The following is a 14,610-nucleotide window of genomic DNA, read 5'->3' as shown; positions in this document are numbered from 1 at the left end:
TTACCTGCCTACCCACTACTTACCTAACCTACCCTCTCCTACCTTACCTGCCTACCCACTACTTACCTAACCTACCCTCTCCTACCTTACCTGCCTACCCACTACTTACCTAACTAGCACCACCTGGCGCACTAACCAAAACACAGGGGGTGGTCCGCCCAGGTCTTACCTAGTGTGCATAGACAGTGAACACTACGGGTTATGTATGCCCGTGGGCCTCTTGCCTAAACACTCCCTAGGTGCCTTCCCCCCTGGGAACAAACGAAACAGAATACAAACTAATTCATACAAAGGACATAATTGGCTCTCTTTCTTCAACAACCAACACAATATATAACCCTCAGCTCTCTTAACCACAACCAACATAGGCCACACTAATCTCTCAACAACACTAACCAAAATACAGGATATACTAAGAATCTGCCCTCTTCTCTCAGTAATCATCTGTCTTCTGAGCAACAGAAGACTGGCTTATAGCTGGAGAAGGAGTTGGTAACTGAAGACAGCCGTTTCCTGACGAGAGGGCGGGGTCAGCTCCAATCATCAATGGGCTGACCAATCAGCTGCTTGGGGAATTTCAGGAAGCCATACAAACAAACACAATCACAACAGAAACTGGGGAACGTAACAAAGCATAATGATCCTCACGTACTTTGTGCCCCCTCAGATTTTTGTGGTGCGTGACACCCCTGGCTACCATGACAATGCCCCTCTCAGAGAAACAAGTGGTCAGACATCAGAAGCAGAGCACTTTTATCAGCTCTGGATGTCTACCAAGAGAAAATCACCAATAATTGCGTTAGCATTAGTAAAGCTCAAGTTAATACCCAATGGAGAATATATCCATTGGAAAGGGGGTCATTATACTTGTTGATTCAGTTGGTGCATGTGCTATGGGCAACAGTCAGGATAAGTCAAGGCTGTGCAATAGAAATTTTGTATGAGAATAGTGGACAATTCCCTTTTCTGTTTCTCTATGCTGTGTGTAAAGAAACATGGCAATGACATCTAGCCAATGACATGGAACTACTCACTTCACAGGTTTGTTTACGAAGCATATGACTAATAAAATATAATTTGATTTCAGCACCTTAGCTGCGTTGGCAAAAAGCGGATGTTTCTGGTTTTCAGGGAAACAGTATTCTCAATCTAACTTCCTATCGGAACTGGTTACTCTGCTCAGGCTTCTTTCTATGCCTGCTATGTTAGATTACAGTTTGAGTTTATTGGTTTCACAGAGGAAGCAGGACAAATCTCAAGTTTAACTGGATGACTTACTGTGTGACAGGGAAAGATATTTAGACTAGTGAGCAAGCCATGTTATTTGGGAGCCATCTTTCAGCAGTATCATCTACTGCAATAAAACGCTGTGCTTTCTCGACAAACCATTGCAGGACAAATGCTTGATAAGAGACAAAGACAAGGTGCATAACTTGTGGGGGGACTGTGGGAGGGGATCATGAAGCCCAATATGATGACTGGCGTATGGGTGAGTGGGTGTGTCGAAAGGAGTGGGTGTGTGGAAAGAGAATCAGCTAATTGGGCTGATTTGTTGCCACTCGACTGTTTTGCGTGGCTGACTGGGCCGCATGACAAGTCGATATGCCAGTGCGACCAGTGCACTGGTGTATAGACATGCCTGCTGACCTGAGGTGCTTCATATTGGGCAGCTGTATCATGGGGGTGTCACCGGCGATAGCTAATGTGGCCATTTTATTCCCTCCCATGATTTTATTTCAAGTAGGATAGGAGCCTACACAATAAATAACTAATATTGATAACCATCTAGATGTGACCTTGATACATACATTGCATACTACTCAATGGGGAGGGCATGAATGGCAACAACAACGTGACACAGTGCCCTTCGCTCCCGCTTGCAAGAACTACTGTGGCACACTCAGCTCTCGGCCTGTCCAGAATGTGCGGCCTCCTCATGCTCAGGTTCTTGTGCCTCCTCCTGAACATTTTCCAACACCTCTTCCCCGCTGGTGAAATTGTCTCCCCTGGTTACCGAAACCTAGAATATAATATAACTTAATTGTCCATCCAGAATGAAAATGTGTCTTTTGGCATCATCATACACATACACATTGAAGGTCACACACATTGAGAACAGTCAGTCCAGTATTCTGCATACACTAGCACATAAAACACCAAATGCCTGCATATTTTGTCTGCGTAATTCGCCAGCCTCTGTCTAGTGATGGGGAAGATACTGTACTGCACCAGAGAATTTTCATCCTCTCTGTGGTGTAAGCAATGTGGATAGTCCACTACAACAAGCATGGGTCACCCAGCCGCTCAGCCTGCCAGGGTCTGCCAAGGTACATGGATAAAAAAAGAAAAACTGTTATTAGCAGATGAAATTCCCATTCCCGTGGTATCTCATCGAAACAAAAGATGACTAACCTTGGCAGCCCGGGGGATAGCCATCCGTGCACCGCAATCCTCCATGGCTGCTGCCTTTTTACTTTCTCCATGCTCCGGTGGGAAATACATTTTGCTAAATAACTTGGCATAATATACTCATTTTAGAAAGATAATTTAAATATGTATAAACATTTACAATTCAAAACTAAGGTATTGAAATTTGAAGATGATAGGTCTCACAAAAAACTGAAAGTATACTCACGTTTTTGTTTGATGTTGTTATCTGTAATTAAAATTGCAGTCACAAATAGTTTAATATTGATGCACACATTGTAGCTAACATTTTACTAAATACTTCCTCTATGTAGCTGTTGTAAGATGAAACTTAACCAACACAGTGATAGGTGTCAAAAAAGTTAATGGTTCAAAGTTCATTCTTGCAGATTGTGCAAAACGCTTCAAATTTGAAACGGTAAAGCTTGACAACATTCAGCTGTTTTCATGATATGATATGTGTTATCTAACACTTACAATTGATTTATTTCTCATTACTAAGTAGTCCTATCAACATTGAGCAAATAAGCTATCACTTTTAGTAAAACCGTTAGCTATTTTTTAGAGGTTAAAAGCTTGATATTAAATGATTTGGGGTCTGTTGCGCAAGTCGAATTTTATGCTTTGCAGCGTGTCCCACAAAACTTTAAAAAAAACTCTCATAACCTAACTTAACTGACATAAATTGTAATATAAATTGGTGGTCAGCTAGCTTGAAGGGTGTATTTAAAACGTACCATTATTTTCCAGTCCATGAAAATTGTGTCCGAAGTTCAGGGGTGTCCGAAGTTAGGGGAAAATTAGTATGATTAATAAGGCAGGGTTCAAAGACAGGCAATAGAGAGAGTGAGAGAGAGAGCACTGGCACCGCCCATCAGGGATGGATGGGCTGGTCCATTTTTAGCCCAGTGGTCCTGTCTAACTATTTTTTTTGTTGCACAAAATGATTATTATCTAGCTAATAATGCGGGGCTCAAGAAAAAAATGGGCCGTTGTGGAGACCTACAGGAAAAAAATGGGCCGGTATTTTTGAAATGCCAGGGCCAATTTCTCGTTCCAGTCCGCCCATGTAGAGGCAGGGAGAGGATGAACAGGTCATTAGTTGAGAATTAGATTTATAAAGGCACTATCAGTTCAGCTCCTCATCTTTGCTGACTGTAGCCCAAGTGCTATAACAAATGTTGTTGCCTACATTCTGATTTAATTGATTGTCACCGCAGGGGTCAGAGACAGTAAAGAGAGAAAGGGCACAGCCATATTGAAGCAGGGAGAGGATGAAAAGGTCATCAGGTGAGAATTTGAGTTATAAGGCAGTCTGATAGGGTACGTTGCACAGCTATTTACATCGCACACAGATTGGATCTATCGTTTCAGCTCCTCATCTTTGCTGACTATAGCCCAAGTGCTATTACAAATGTTGTTGCCTACATTCTGATTTCATTTGGTTGTCATGTAGGTTGAAGACGTGGTTGCGCTCTATGACAAAAAGCAGATTGAACCATGTTGCCGTCTGTCATATCCACCAGGAGAAGCGGAATACCATAGATAGGAAAACAATATGCCAGAATGTTATTGCTGGCAGTGACAGGCGTAAACAGGTATTTGGTGCATTTAAGTGAATTGAGACTGAAGATCTGACCCCTCTCTGTACCACTATATGCCCACCTTTGTATAAGGTTGCAATACATGCATGAATTAATACTCCAATTAAATTGTGTACGATATGGTTCAACGTGCCAATAAATCAGCACAGTCTACTTTTTATGCTTTTCAAATCGCCTCCATCTTGAATCTAAAATTGGGATCATTTATACTCTGCTAATGACCATACAAAAAAAAAGAGCAATGTACAATACGGTGAGCAAAACGAGGAATTTGTGGTAAGTGTATGGGTGCCGCCATCTTTATGCACCTACACTATTGGGAATAAGAAATGAGTTATTCAACACTATGTATGAGCCAAGGGTACAAAGGATACAAAGATAGAAAAATGTGTTCTGACATTTAAATGCACTTAAAGGGGTGTGGTGGTGACTTTCAGAACTGTTAAGAACACAGTTTAAAGTAATATAGACAGATATTGGTATTTCAGTTGTGATTGGGGTGTATTGACCAAATTATTAGGACCTTTTTTGATGCATTTTCCATTCAAAATTGACCAGAAACAACCATTTCAAAGCTATTAAAAATATATATACAGTATTTATTACGGGGGGGATGCCCTAAACCACTCTAGAGAACCCATTGCTGCTGACCCTGAACCCCACAATATCCAACACAAAGTTACACCCTACATGATACATAACTTCACCAATGTCTGAGTGGTTTTGATTGGCTCTTCCTTTATCAAACATGACATCAGTTCACAAGGAGAGGTGGAGACAGACAGATGGAGACTTGAGATTTGTTACACCATATAATCCAATTGAACCTGATCACATGAGCCTATTATATTTCAATATCTTTGCCCATAGTTGAACTACTGTATGCCTTTACATCTCTGAGGACCACGTGCTGTTAGTGCTCATACTACAAAATTGAGTAGGCCGATCTACATCGACAATAGCCAATGGACTATGCATCATTAGCATCATACCCTTGGCCATTACACCTGCCCTATGGGTTCATTCATATCAGGCACATTGTGCAGCATTAGAACAATAATTACTGCTGTATTCAGTACTGATCTAGTTTTAGCATCTCCTCTCCTCTTAGAGGAAGCCTGCACTGCATTGCCCTGCCCCTTCTCTCCACGTTGTTTAAAGATTAAAAAGCACAGTTCTCTTCGAAGGTCACGATTTTTGCTAAGGCATTTCATTTTCCCATCCCACTCAGCTCGTCTTATCTAGCGCAGTTCTACAGCGAGACACTGTGTGGGATGAAAGGGAGGAAGAACAAAACATGTTTTTGGTTTATTTATTTATTGTCCGTTCCCCATCCTCCATCCTTGACAAGAAAGCAAATAGACCAAATTAACAGACGCTCAATTTTTCTGCTGAATTTGGCGCAAAGTTCCTAATTTATTACTTTGAAAAATGCTTAAGTCCAGTCCAGAGAATACCACAATAGACTGAAGTTGCAAGTGTACTTGCCCCTTTTCAGAATTTTAGGAAATAAAATACACGTGCACTCACTTAGTAAAACGTTTCCATGATGAAAGGCTGGCACACCAGAGCATATCCTTACAGCCATACTTTACATTTTAATTGATTTAAGTGTCCTCGAGTCACTGTAACATTTAAAGTGACTGGCCGTCATTCCAGTTTAATGGGATATTAACTTGTGGAGACCTTAGTTTAGGCTGCGATCCTATCCTCCTATTGAACCTGCTCTTCTCAGGTGTGCTGTGTGTCTGTGAGAGGAGAACTCATCACTATTCAGGCCCCGGCCCCAGCATTGCACTGCTTGAATAATGATGCCGCTGCTTGCCCTGTCCTCCGGTGTGTGGGTGCAGTGATCCACTGGGCTGTTTTCTATAGTCCTACCAGGAAATATACTCTTAGAGGAAATGTAGCCTGTACTTTGTGTGGTACTATGGCAGCTGTCTTTACATGGTCATGACACAAGTTGTTAATCAGGAAAAACTAGTTTACTAATGGTATACTGTGCTTTCAGAAAGTATTTATACCCCTTGACTTATTCCACATTTTGTTGTGTTACAGCCTGAATTCATAATTGATTACAAAAAAAGGTCTCACCCATCTACACACAATACCCCATAATGACAAAGTGAAAACTATCAGGTATGAAGGTACGACCCAGATGCAGACAACGTCGAACTAACAATGGTTTAATAATCTAAAAGGGGCAGGCAATAGACAGGTCAAAGCAGACAGGGGTCAGTAAACCGGAGGTGGGTCAATGGTACCGGACGGCAGGCAGGCTCAGGGTATGCAGAGGTCAATAATCCAGAGGTGGGGCAAAGGTACAGGTCAGCAGGCAGGCTCGGGGGCAGGCAGAGTGGTCAGGAAGAGTTGTCAGGCAGGCTCAAAGTCAGGACAGGCAATGGTCAAAACCAGGAGGGCGAGAAAAAGAGACTGGGAAAAGTAGGAGCTGAGGCAAAAACGCTGGTTGACTTGACAAACAAGACGAACTGGCAGCAGATGAACAGAGAATTCACAGGGGATAATGGGGAAAATGGGCGACACCTGAAGGGGGTGGAGACAATCACAAAGACATGTGAAACAGATCAGGGTGTGACAGTACCCCCCACCCCCCTCTAGGGGCACCACCTGGCGTCCTACCTGGGCGCATACCTGGTTTACCGGTGTGCCGGCGGTGAAAGTCGGTGATGAGGGCTGGGTATTCGATGTCTCTAGCAGGGACCCAGCACCTCTCCTCCGGGCCATAACCCTCCCAGTCAACCAGGTACTGGAAACCCAGAAGACAAAGGGCTGTGAGACACGGGCTTAATCCTAGACACATGGAAAGTAGGGTGAATATGGAGGGTACGAAGTAACAAAAGACAAACAGCGGTGTGGCTAATAACTCTAGAGATGGGGAACAGGCCGATGAAATGGGGGGCAGGTCCCGGGTGGAGAGCTATACCCTCTGCTAGAGCCGATAGCAGGAGCCCGGTGGTGATCCGCTTGTCGCCTATACCTGGAAGTGATCTTCAACAGAGCGGCCCGGGCTCTCTTCCAGGTATGGCGACAACAGTGGATGAACATCTGGGCAGAGGGATTGCTGACTTCCTCCTCTTGCTCGGGGAAGAGCGGAGGCTGATATCCCAAGGAACACTCGAAGGGCGAGAGACCCATTGCAGAGCAAGGAAGGGTGTTGTAGGTGTACTCAACTCATACCAGTTGCTGATTCCAGGTGGTAGGGTTGGCGGAGACTAGGCAGCGAAGAGTCGTCTCTAAGTCCTGGTTGGCTTGCTCCAACGGGCCATTGGACTGGGTTTGGAATCTGGAACGCCTTTCAGAACCGGGACGAGAACTGCAGACCTCGGTCGAAGACCATGTCCACCGGGAGTTTGTGGATCCGGAAGACGTGCTGCACCATAAACTGAGTCGTTTCCTTAGCCGAGTGTAGTTTGGGGAGAGGAATGAAGTGGGCGACTTTGGAAAACCGGTCGAACACAGTCAGGATGGCAGTGTTGCCCTCAGACAAGGGGGAGACCCGTGACGAAATCCAGGGATATATGGGACCAGGGACAGTGAGGGACAGGCAGTGGTTGGAGAAAACCAGCCGGAGCGTGACGAAGAGTCTTGTTCTGTGCGCAGACGGCAACAAGCACGGCAACATCCCGAATCATAGTAGGTCATCAAAAAGCCCGGGTGTCAGGCAAGCCTGGAGGAATGGGCCCACTTCAGGCCCGCGGAGTGGACAGCGTCCCCAATGTAGCTCTATATAGCCTTGGTCTCTGGTCCCAACAGAGAGTACAGACCTCTTTTAGTGTCGTGGTGCTAAGGAGAAGGTCAATTTCGCAGTCATAGGGGCAGTGCGGCGGAAGAGATGTGGCCCGGGACTTTCTGAACACCTGATACTCTGCGGTAATGGTGGAGAGGTCCGAGCCCCCAGGAAGACATCCCGGGGCAGGTTGCGCTGACTTCAGACAATGGGCGGGGCAGAACGGACTCCAGCCCATGATAGCACCCATAGACCAGTTGATGAGGAGATTGTGTCGCTGGAGCCAGGAGAATCCCAAAACCACTGGAATATGGGTGGACTTGATGAGCAGGAATTGAAAGGTCTCGCTGTGATTCCCTGACACACGTAGGTTGATGGGAGTGGTGTTATGGGTGACCCGATCTATAGAGCACCCATCCAGTGCTCTAACATCCATTGGGAATGGAGAGGGGCTGTTCAGCTCGGAAGCCAGTGTGGTGTCCAAAGCTCTCATCGGCCCCAGAGTCAATGAAGACCCGGAGAGATTTGGGCTCGTTTCCCCACAGCAGAATGACATGAAGGGGTGTGAGTAAGGGAAGCAGAAAAGTTCTCCATATGTCCCACCAGAGTACTCGCTCCTACTGTTGAGCCTGGTCTTTTACCGGGCAAGAGGACACAAAATGACCAAAAGTCCCGCAATACAGACAGCTCCTTGTGTTTATCCTGTGTTGCCGTTCCGCTGGTGATAGCCCGGCTCTGCCTAGTTGCATAGGCTCGGGAAACAATGCCTCAGCCGTCTTCGGTGACCCTCAAGGAAGTTCGGGAAACCTTGGTTGCTCTCGGCAACCGGACCATCGAGGATGTCTGAGGAATCCCTGGACGTGCGAGCGAAATCGAATTTCCTCTCCATCCGTCGTTCCCACAATCGCCCGTCGATGCGGATGGTCAAAGCGATGAGGGAGTCAAGATCCGTGGGTAACTCCGAGCAGCAAGCTCGTCCTTAACCTCCTCCGAGACACCATGCAGGAACATGTCGAACAGTGCTTCCTGGTTCCACACACTCTGCTGCCAATGTGTGGAAATCCACCGCATCGTCGGCCACCCTGTTGGAGTCCTGCCGGAGCTGGATTTGCTTCCGGGCAGCTTCTCTCCCGGAGAACGGGGCATCAAAAACCTTCACCTCTTCCCCGAACCCCTGCAGACTCACGCACACGGCCGGCTGTTCCCATACGGCGGCAGTCCAGGTGAAAGCTCTCCCAGACATCAGCAGGATGAGGTAGGCTCTTGGAGGTAGGCTCTTGGAGCAATTCGAGGGGAAGGAGGATTGCTGAAGCTCAAATGAGGGCACACTAAGCTAAAAACACCCCTCAGTAGCTTGGCTCTCGATTAAAGCATTCCGGGGGAAGTAAACGGGGCTGCCGGGAAGGTGGAGTTCGTACTAGTACTATCCGTACTATCCGGTATGAAGGTAAGACCCAGATGCAGACAGCGTCAAATTAACAATGGTTTAATAATCCAACAGGGGCAGGCAATAGACAGGTCAAGAAAGGCAGGGGTCAGTAAACCGGAGGTGGGGCAACGGTACCGGACGGGAAGCAGGCTCAGAGTCAGCAGAGGTCAATAATCCAGAGGTGAGCAAAGGTACAGGTCGGCAGGCAGGCTCAGATTCAGGACAGGCAAGGGTCAAAACCAGGAGGGCGAGAAAAAGAAAGACTGGGAAAAGCAGGTGTTGAGGCAAAAAACGCTGGTTGACTTGACAAACAAGATGAAACTGGCAACAGAGGAACAGAGAACACAGGTATAAATACACAGGGGATAATGGGGAAGATGGGTGACACCTGGAGGAGGGTGGAGACAATCACAAAGACAGGTGAAACAGATCAGGGTGTGACAGAAAACATGTCTTTAGACATTTTTGCAAATTTACTGAAGCACCTTTGGCAGCGATTACAGCTGTGAGACTTTCTGAGTAAGTCTTTAAGAGCTTTCCACACCTGGATTGTGCAACATTTTCCCATTATTATTTTCAAAATGCTTCAGGCTCTGTCAAATTGATTGTTGATCATTACTAGACAACCATTTTCAGGTCTTGCCATAGATTTTCAAGTAGATTTATGTCAAAACTGTAACTCAGCCCCTATTCACTCAACCTATTCACTGTCTTCTTGGTAAGCAACTCCAATGTAGATTTGGCCTTGTGATTTAGGTTATTGTCCTGCTGAAAGGTGAATTTATCTCCCAGTGTCTGGTGGAAAGCAGAGTGAACCAAGTTTTCCTCTAGGATTTTGCCTGTGCTTAGCTCTATTAAGTTTATTTTTTATCCTGAAAAACACTCCACCACTATGCTTGAAAATATGGAGAGTGGTACTCAGTAATGTGCTGTATTGGATTTGCCCCAAACATAACACTTTATATTCAGGACATAAAGGTAATTTCTTTGCCACATGTTTTGCTGTATTACTTTAGTGCCTCGTTGCAAACAGGATGAATGTTTTGGAATATTTTTATTCTGTACAGGCTTCCTTCTTTTCACTCTGTCAATTAGGTTAGTATTGTGGAGTAACTACAATGTTGTTGATCCGTCCGTAGTTTTCTCCTATCACAGCCATTAAACTGTAACCGTTTTAAAGTCACCATTGGCCTCATGGTGAAATCCCTGAGTGGTTTCAATCCTCTCCGGCAACTGAGTTAGGAAGGATGCCTTTGTAGTGACTGGGTGTATTGATACACCACCCAAAGTGTAATTAATAACTTCTCCATCCTCAAAGGGATATTCAATGTCTGCGTTTTTTAAACCCATCTACCAATATGTGCCCTTTGTGAGGCATTGGAAAACCTCATAGTTTTGTGGTTGAATCTGTGTTTGAAATTCACTGTTTGACCAAGGGACCTTAAAGATAATTGTATGTGTGGGGTACAGAGATGAGGTAGTCGTTCAAAAATCACATTAAACACTATTATTGACAACTGTGTGAGTCCATGCAACTTATTATGTGACTTGTTAAGCACATTTTTACTGATTGACTCAAGACATTTAAGATTTTCATTTTTTTATAATTTGTAAAATTGTCAAACAACATAATTGCACTTTGACATTATGAGGTATTGTGTATAGGCCAATGACAACAATTCTAAATGTAATCTACTTTAAATTCCTACTATAATATAACCAAATGTGGGAAAAGTCAAGGGTGTGACTACTTTCTGAAGGCACTGTATGCTTCTACTCAATCAGCTGATCTAAACAATAGTTTGTATCATAACAGTGTAGTTCGGTACTATAAGCTAACATCAGCTGTTTAATAGTGTATGTTAATATATTTGGCTAATGTCTATCAGATTTGTTTTACAAAAAATGTGTGCTGCATTAACACCATCAAGAGATTATATAGTTTGACCTAGGACACAAAGTGTTCTGTTCATTTTTTAGCTTTATTTAACTAGGCAAGTCAGTTAAGAACACATTTTTTATTGTCAATGACAGGCTAAGAACAATGCTGTGCCTTCAGGGGTAGAACAACAGATTTTAACCTTCTCAGCTCAAGTTCGGATTCGATCATGCAATCTTTCAATTACTAGTCCAACACTCTAACCACTAGGTTACCTGCAGCCCATCATACTTGACATTTCGATGAATGTCCTTAGAATTGTATAATTAACGGCTTTTGGAAAGTGGTAAATCGTATTATGCTATCCATGTGAGGATATTCATCGAGCATGATACAACATAATATTTCGATAGAGGGCTTTGGTAGATAGTTTGAAGTCTCCAAAAGTCCCATCTGACTATTTGGAGCAAATCATTCCTTATTGTTCTTCTGGAGTTACAAAGAGGCCCATGCATAAAATGTATTGATATGATGTTTACTGTTTTATTTAAGAATAAAATAATGTGCCTAATTAAATATGATTATCTAGTAATCAATTCCATTCCAGTCACTGCGTAATTCTGCTTCAGGTTTTGGTATCGCCTCGTTTTCTGTCCCTGTGGGTGACAGGAGGGAGCAGTAGCCTACTGAATAATCTGTATTCCACCGCTAGTAAATAAACACCCTGTGATCTTCCTATCTTCACAAAGCTCCTGAGGGGTAAACTACAGAAAAAATACATATTTTTCATAAACTGATGAATGGGAGTTTTCTACCCGCGGAATTCTGAAGCAGAAGCATACTGGAAAAGGGGCGCATACCAGACTGATGAACAGCCCTTTCTCTCAATGAGACCCGAAGTGAAAAGACGCAGTAATGAATGACAGTATACTGGCAAGAGCAGCAGCCGTGCGCAGCTACATCGAGCACAAAATAACTATTGTGGGGATAGATGATTGATAACGCAACTGCTATAGTGCAGGCTGGGAGAGCGAAACAGATGTAATTTTCTTACGCTACAGCTGGTTCAGTGCCACTGGGTGCTGCATGGATTGTTATTGCAATCAGTCCTTCTACATCAGCCACTGCTATTACTTAGGAATTCCGGACGGCTGTCTGAGGAGCAATATTGCTGCAGAGCTCAACGGGAATGCCATGTGTCGTGGCGCGACATAAGAACCGCTTTGTGGTGTCTTGTCCACCGGGACAGGTGGTGTTGTGTGTGCTGGGGGTTGGTGGGGGTATATGAATACACAACCCGAGAGACAGTTGTGTTAGGGATGTCACGCCGCCGTACGGGATCAGTTTTTGCCAGAGACAGGTGCGACAGAGAGGAGTAGTAGTTTACAAACGACGTTGGATTGGTGTTGACGAAAACCTCGGGCCTGTCTATCCTTTTCTTACATACTGGATATTAATCCAGGGGACATCATACTGTGGAGGCAAGAACTGTGTAATCGTCGCGTTCCGGGCGCACCTTTTACTCGACAATCAGCGGTAAGTGGGCAGAGCTGTCCAACGTTGGGGTCCGGTGGTGCGCGCTATGGGACATTGCCTCCCGTAGCGCCATGCCGATGCGTTGGGTACAATGGTGTTCCGAACATAATGAAATGTGATGAGTTTGAAAACGTCTCAAACGAATGTGGGGAACTTACTTGAAATACGGCATTTGCCCTCTGATGGAGTGTCACCAGCCAGCCTCACATGTCGACGACACACATAATTGTGACATAATTATAGGCTACAATTTTGTTCCATAGGCTAATATTACCTGGATTTTCTAGCATTGTGTAGTTTCTCGATTTCATACTGCGTAGCTCCATGTCCAAGCTACATACATTTTTTGTTGTTTTAACAGAGACAGCACGATTTATTGTTGACGACTATGAGAAGGTATGCTAATGTCTGACTTCCCTATATATTAGGAAAGCAACCGAGACTGATTTTTTTTTGCTATATTCAAAAGAATGTTATGAATGCTATGATAATGTATTTTCCCAACTAGCCTACCGTTACAATGAATTGAACACTAAAACTCTATTATTATTATTATCATTGATTAAATGTAATCAAAAAATGTAAATGCACAAAATGACTCATTTTACTCTTCTTTCACACGGAGAGTTCAGTAGCTATGAGAGCAGCAGCCCTCTGTGACTGGTGTGTGTGTGTGTCTGTCTAGTGGCGCTGCTGGTGGTTGTGTATGCTGCGCTGTGATCCTGTCCAAGGCCCGGGTGTCCCTACACCCGTCCTCCCCTCGGGCTCTTCTCGCTCCCTTTCCCTCTGTCCTTCTCTTTTTACAGCAGCTGCTGCTGTCTTTACATCACACTGAGTTAGCGGGCTGGCTAGAGTCAAAATCAAATTCGCGTTTTTCTGAATTGATGACACTGAGCTCCCCAAAGTTTCTTATTTTGGGAGAAAGCTGCAGGTTTTTGTTGTGCTCCCGGTTTCAAATTCAAATTGCCTTTGAGCTGCCTTTTGTTGGGCGCTGAGGTTTGTGACTGGAAAGGGAGAAAAGTAAGTGAAGTCCCCAAGGGTCAGAGCATTCCAATAATGAGCCCAAGTGTGAGAGAGGAGAGCAGAGTGGGAGAGAAAAGAGGGCTAGGGAGTGGAGACAGTTTTGTGAAAGCTAAGATATAGCCAAGGGAATAGCACAAGCCCTCCCCTCACTCATGTGTCAATCAGGCTCGAAGGACAAGGGGCTCTTTAATATCCCCTGAAAGCCCCCTCTCTCTCCCTGGACTCTGCCACAGGTTGCATACCTTACCTACCTTCTCTAACCTATACTCTTCTGATGCCCAGATGCTGGGCTGTTGTTCTACAGTCCCAGCTTCGTGCCATTGTTTTCTTTGCCTGTGTGAAGAGGAAGAGACAGCTAAATGGAGAAAAGAGAATAAGAGAGAGAGAGAGTGGAGGGCTGCTGGCTGCATCTGGCTAATGATTCATCTGTTGGTGCTGTGTTGTGTTGCGTGCTGTGTGTTCTCCTGGCTAGGGAGTTTCTCTCCCACACCGCTCTCCCGGCTAATGCCTTCGACCTCCTCTTGTACACTCATCATCCCACTAGCACTCGTTACAGAAGAAATATCATAAAGAATACATTAGGTGATAAGAACAGAGGAAACACCTGTCTGATAAACGCTGTGATCTCCTCATTGTACTTTCATTTTTAATTTCCTTGAGCCGAGGAGGATGTATTAAATAAGAGCAAACGGACCCCTATCAGTAGGGCTACGGTAACTTTATACTCTCTCACTGCTCCAAGGTGGTGCTGATTTCACTGTTTTTTGTGTGACGCTTTCCTATTCTCCAGTGCTCCTCACAGCTTAACAAACTGTCCAGTGAAGCTCAGCTAATCCTCGGCAAGCAGAGCACAGTGATTTATTATGAAGTTACTTAATTTGGAAAGATCCACAACTTCCCTCCCTACTTCCCTCCCTGCACTCTGGGCCAAAGAACCCCTACTGCTTTCATTGTGGAATTCTGA

The 14,610-nt window shown here is 44.7% G+C and overlaps 1 protein-coding gene across 3 annotated transcripts in view; it reads left to right on the top strand.

Moving 5' to 3' along the window:
• Positions 1-11,760: 11,760 nt before the first annotated feature.
• Positions 11,761-14,610, top strand: part of sema6bb (sema domain, transmembrane domain (TM), and cytoplasmic domain, (semaphorin) 6Bb) — a 151,488-nt gene continuing 148,638 nt past the window's right edge. For all 3 annotated transcript variants that reach the window (XM_036978094.1, XM_036978093.1, XM_036978092.1), the window contains exon 1: positions 11,761-12,623. The gene's annotated coding sequence lies outside the window, so the exon portion shown is untranslated. The remainder of the gene's footprint in view (positions 12,624-14,610) is intronic.

This window comes from Oncorhynchus mykiss, chromosome 5 (genome assembly GCF_013265735.2).
Source record: "Oncorhynchus mykiss isolate Arlee chromosome 5, USDA_OmykA_1.1, whole genome shotgun sequence".
Lineage (NCBI taxonomy): Eukaryota > Metazoa > Chordata > Actinopteri > Salmoniformes > Salmonidae > Oncorhynchus > Oncorhynchus mykiss.
The sequence above is the reverse complement of the archived record's forward strand: the minus strand, read 5'-3'. Positions and strand labels throughout refer to the sequence as shown.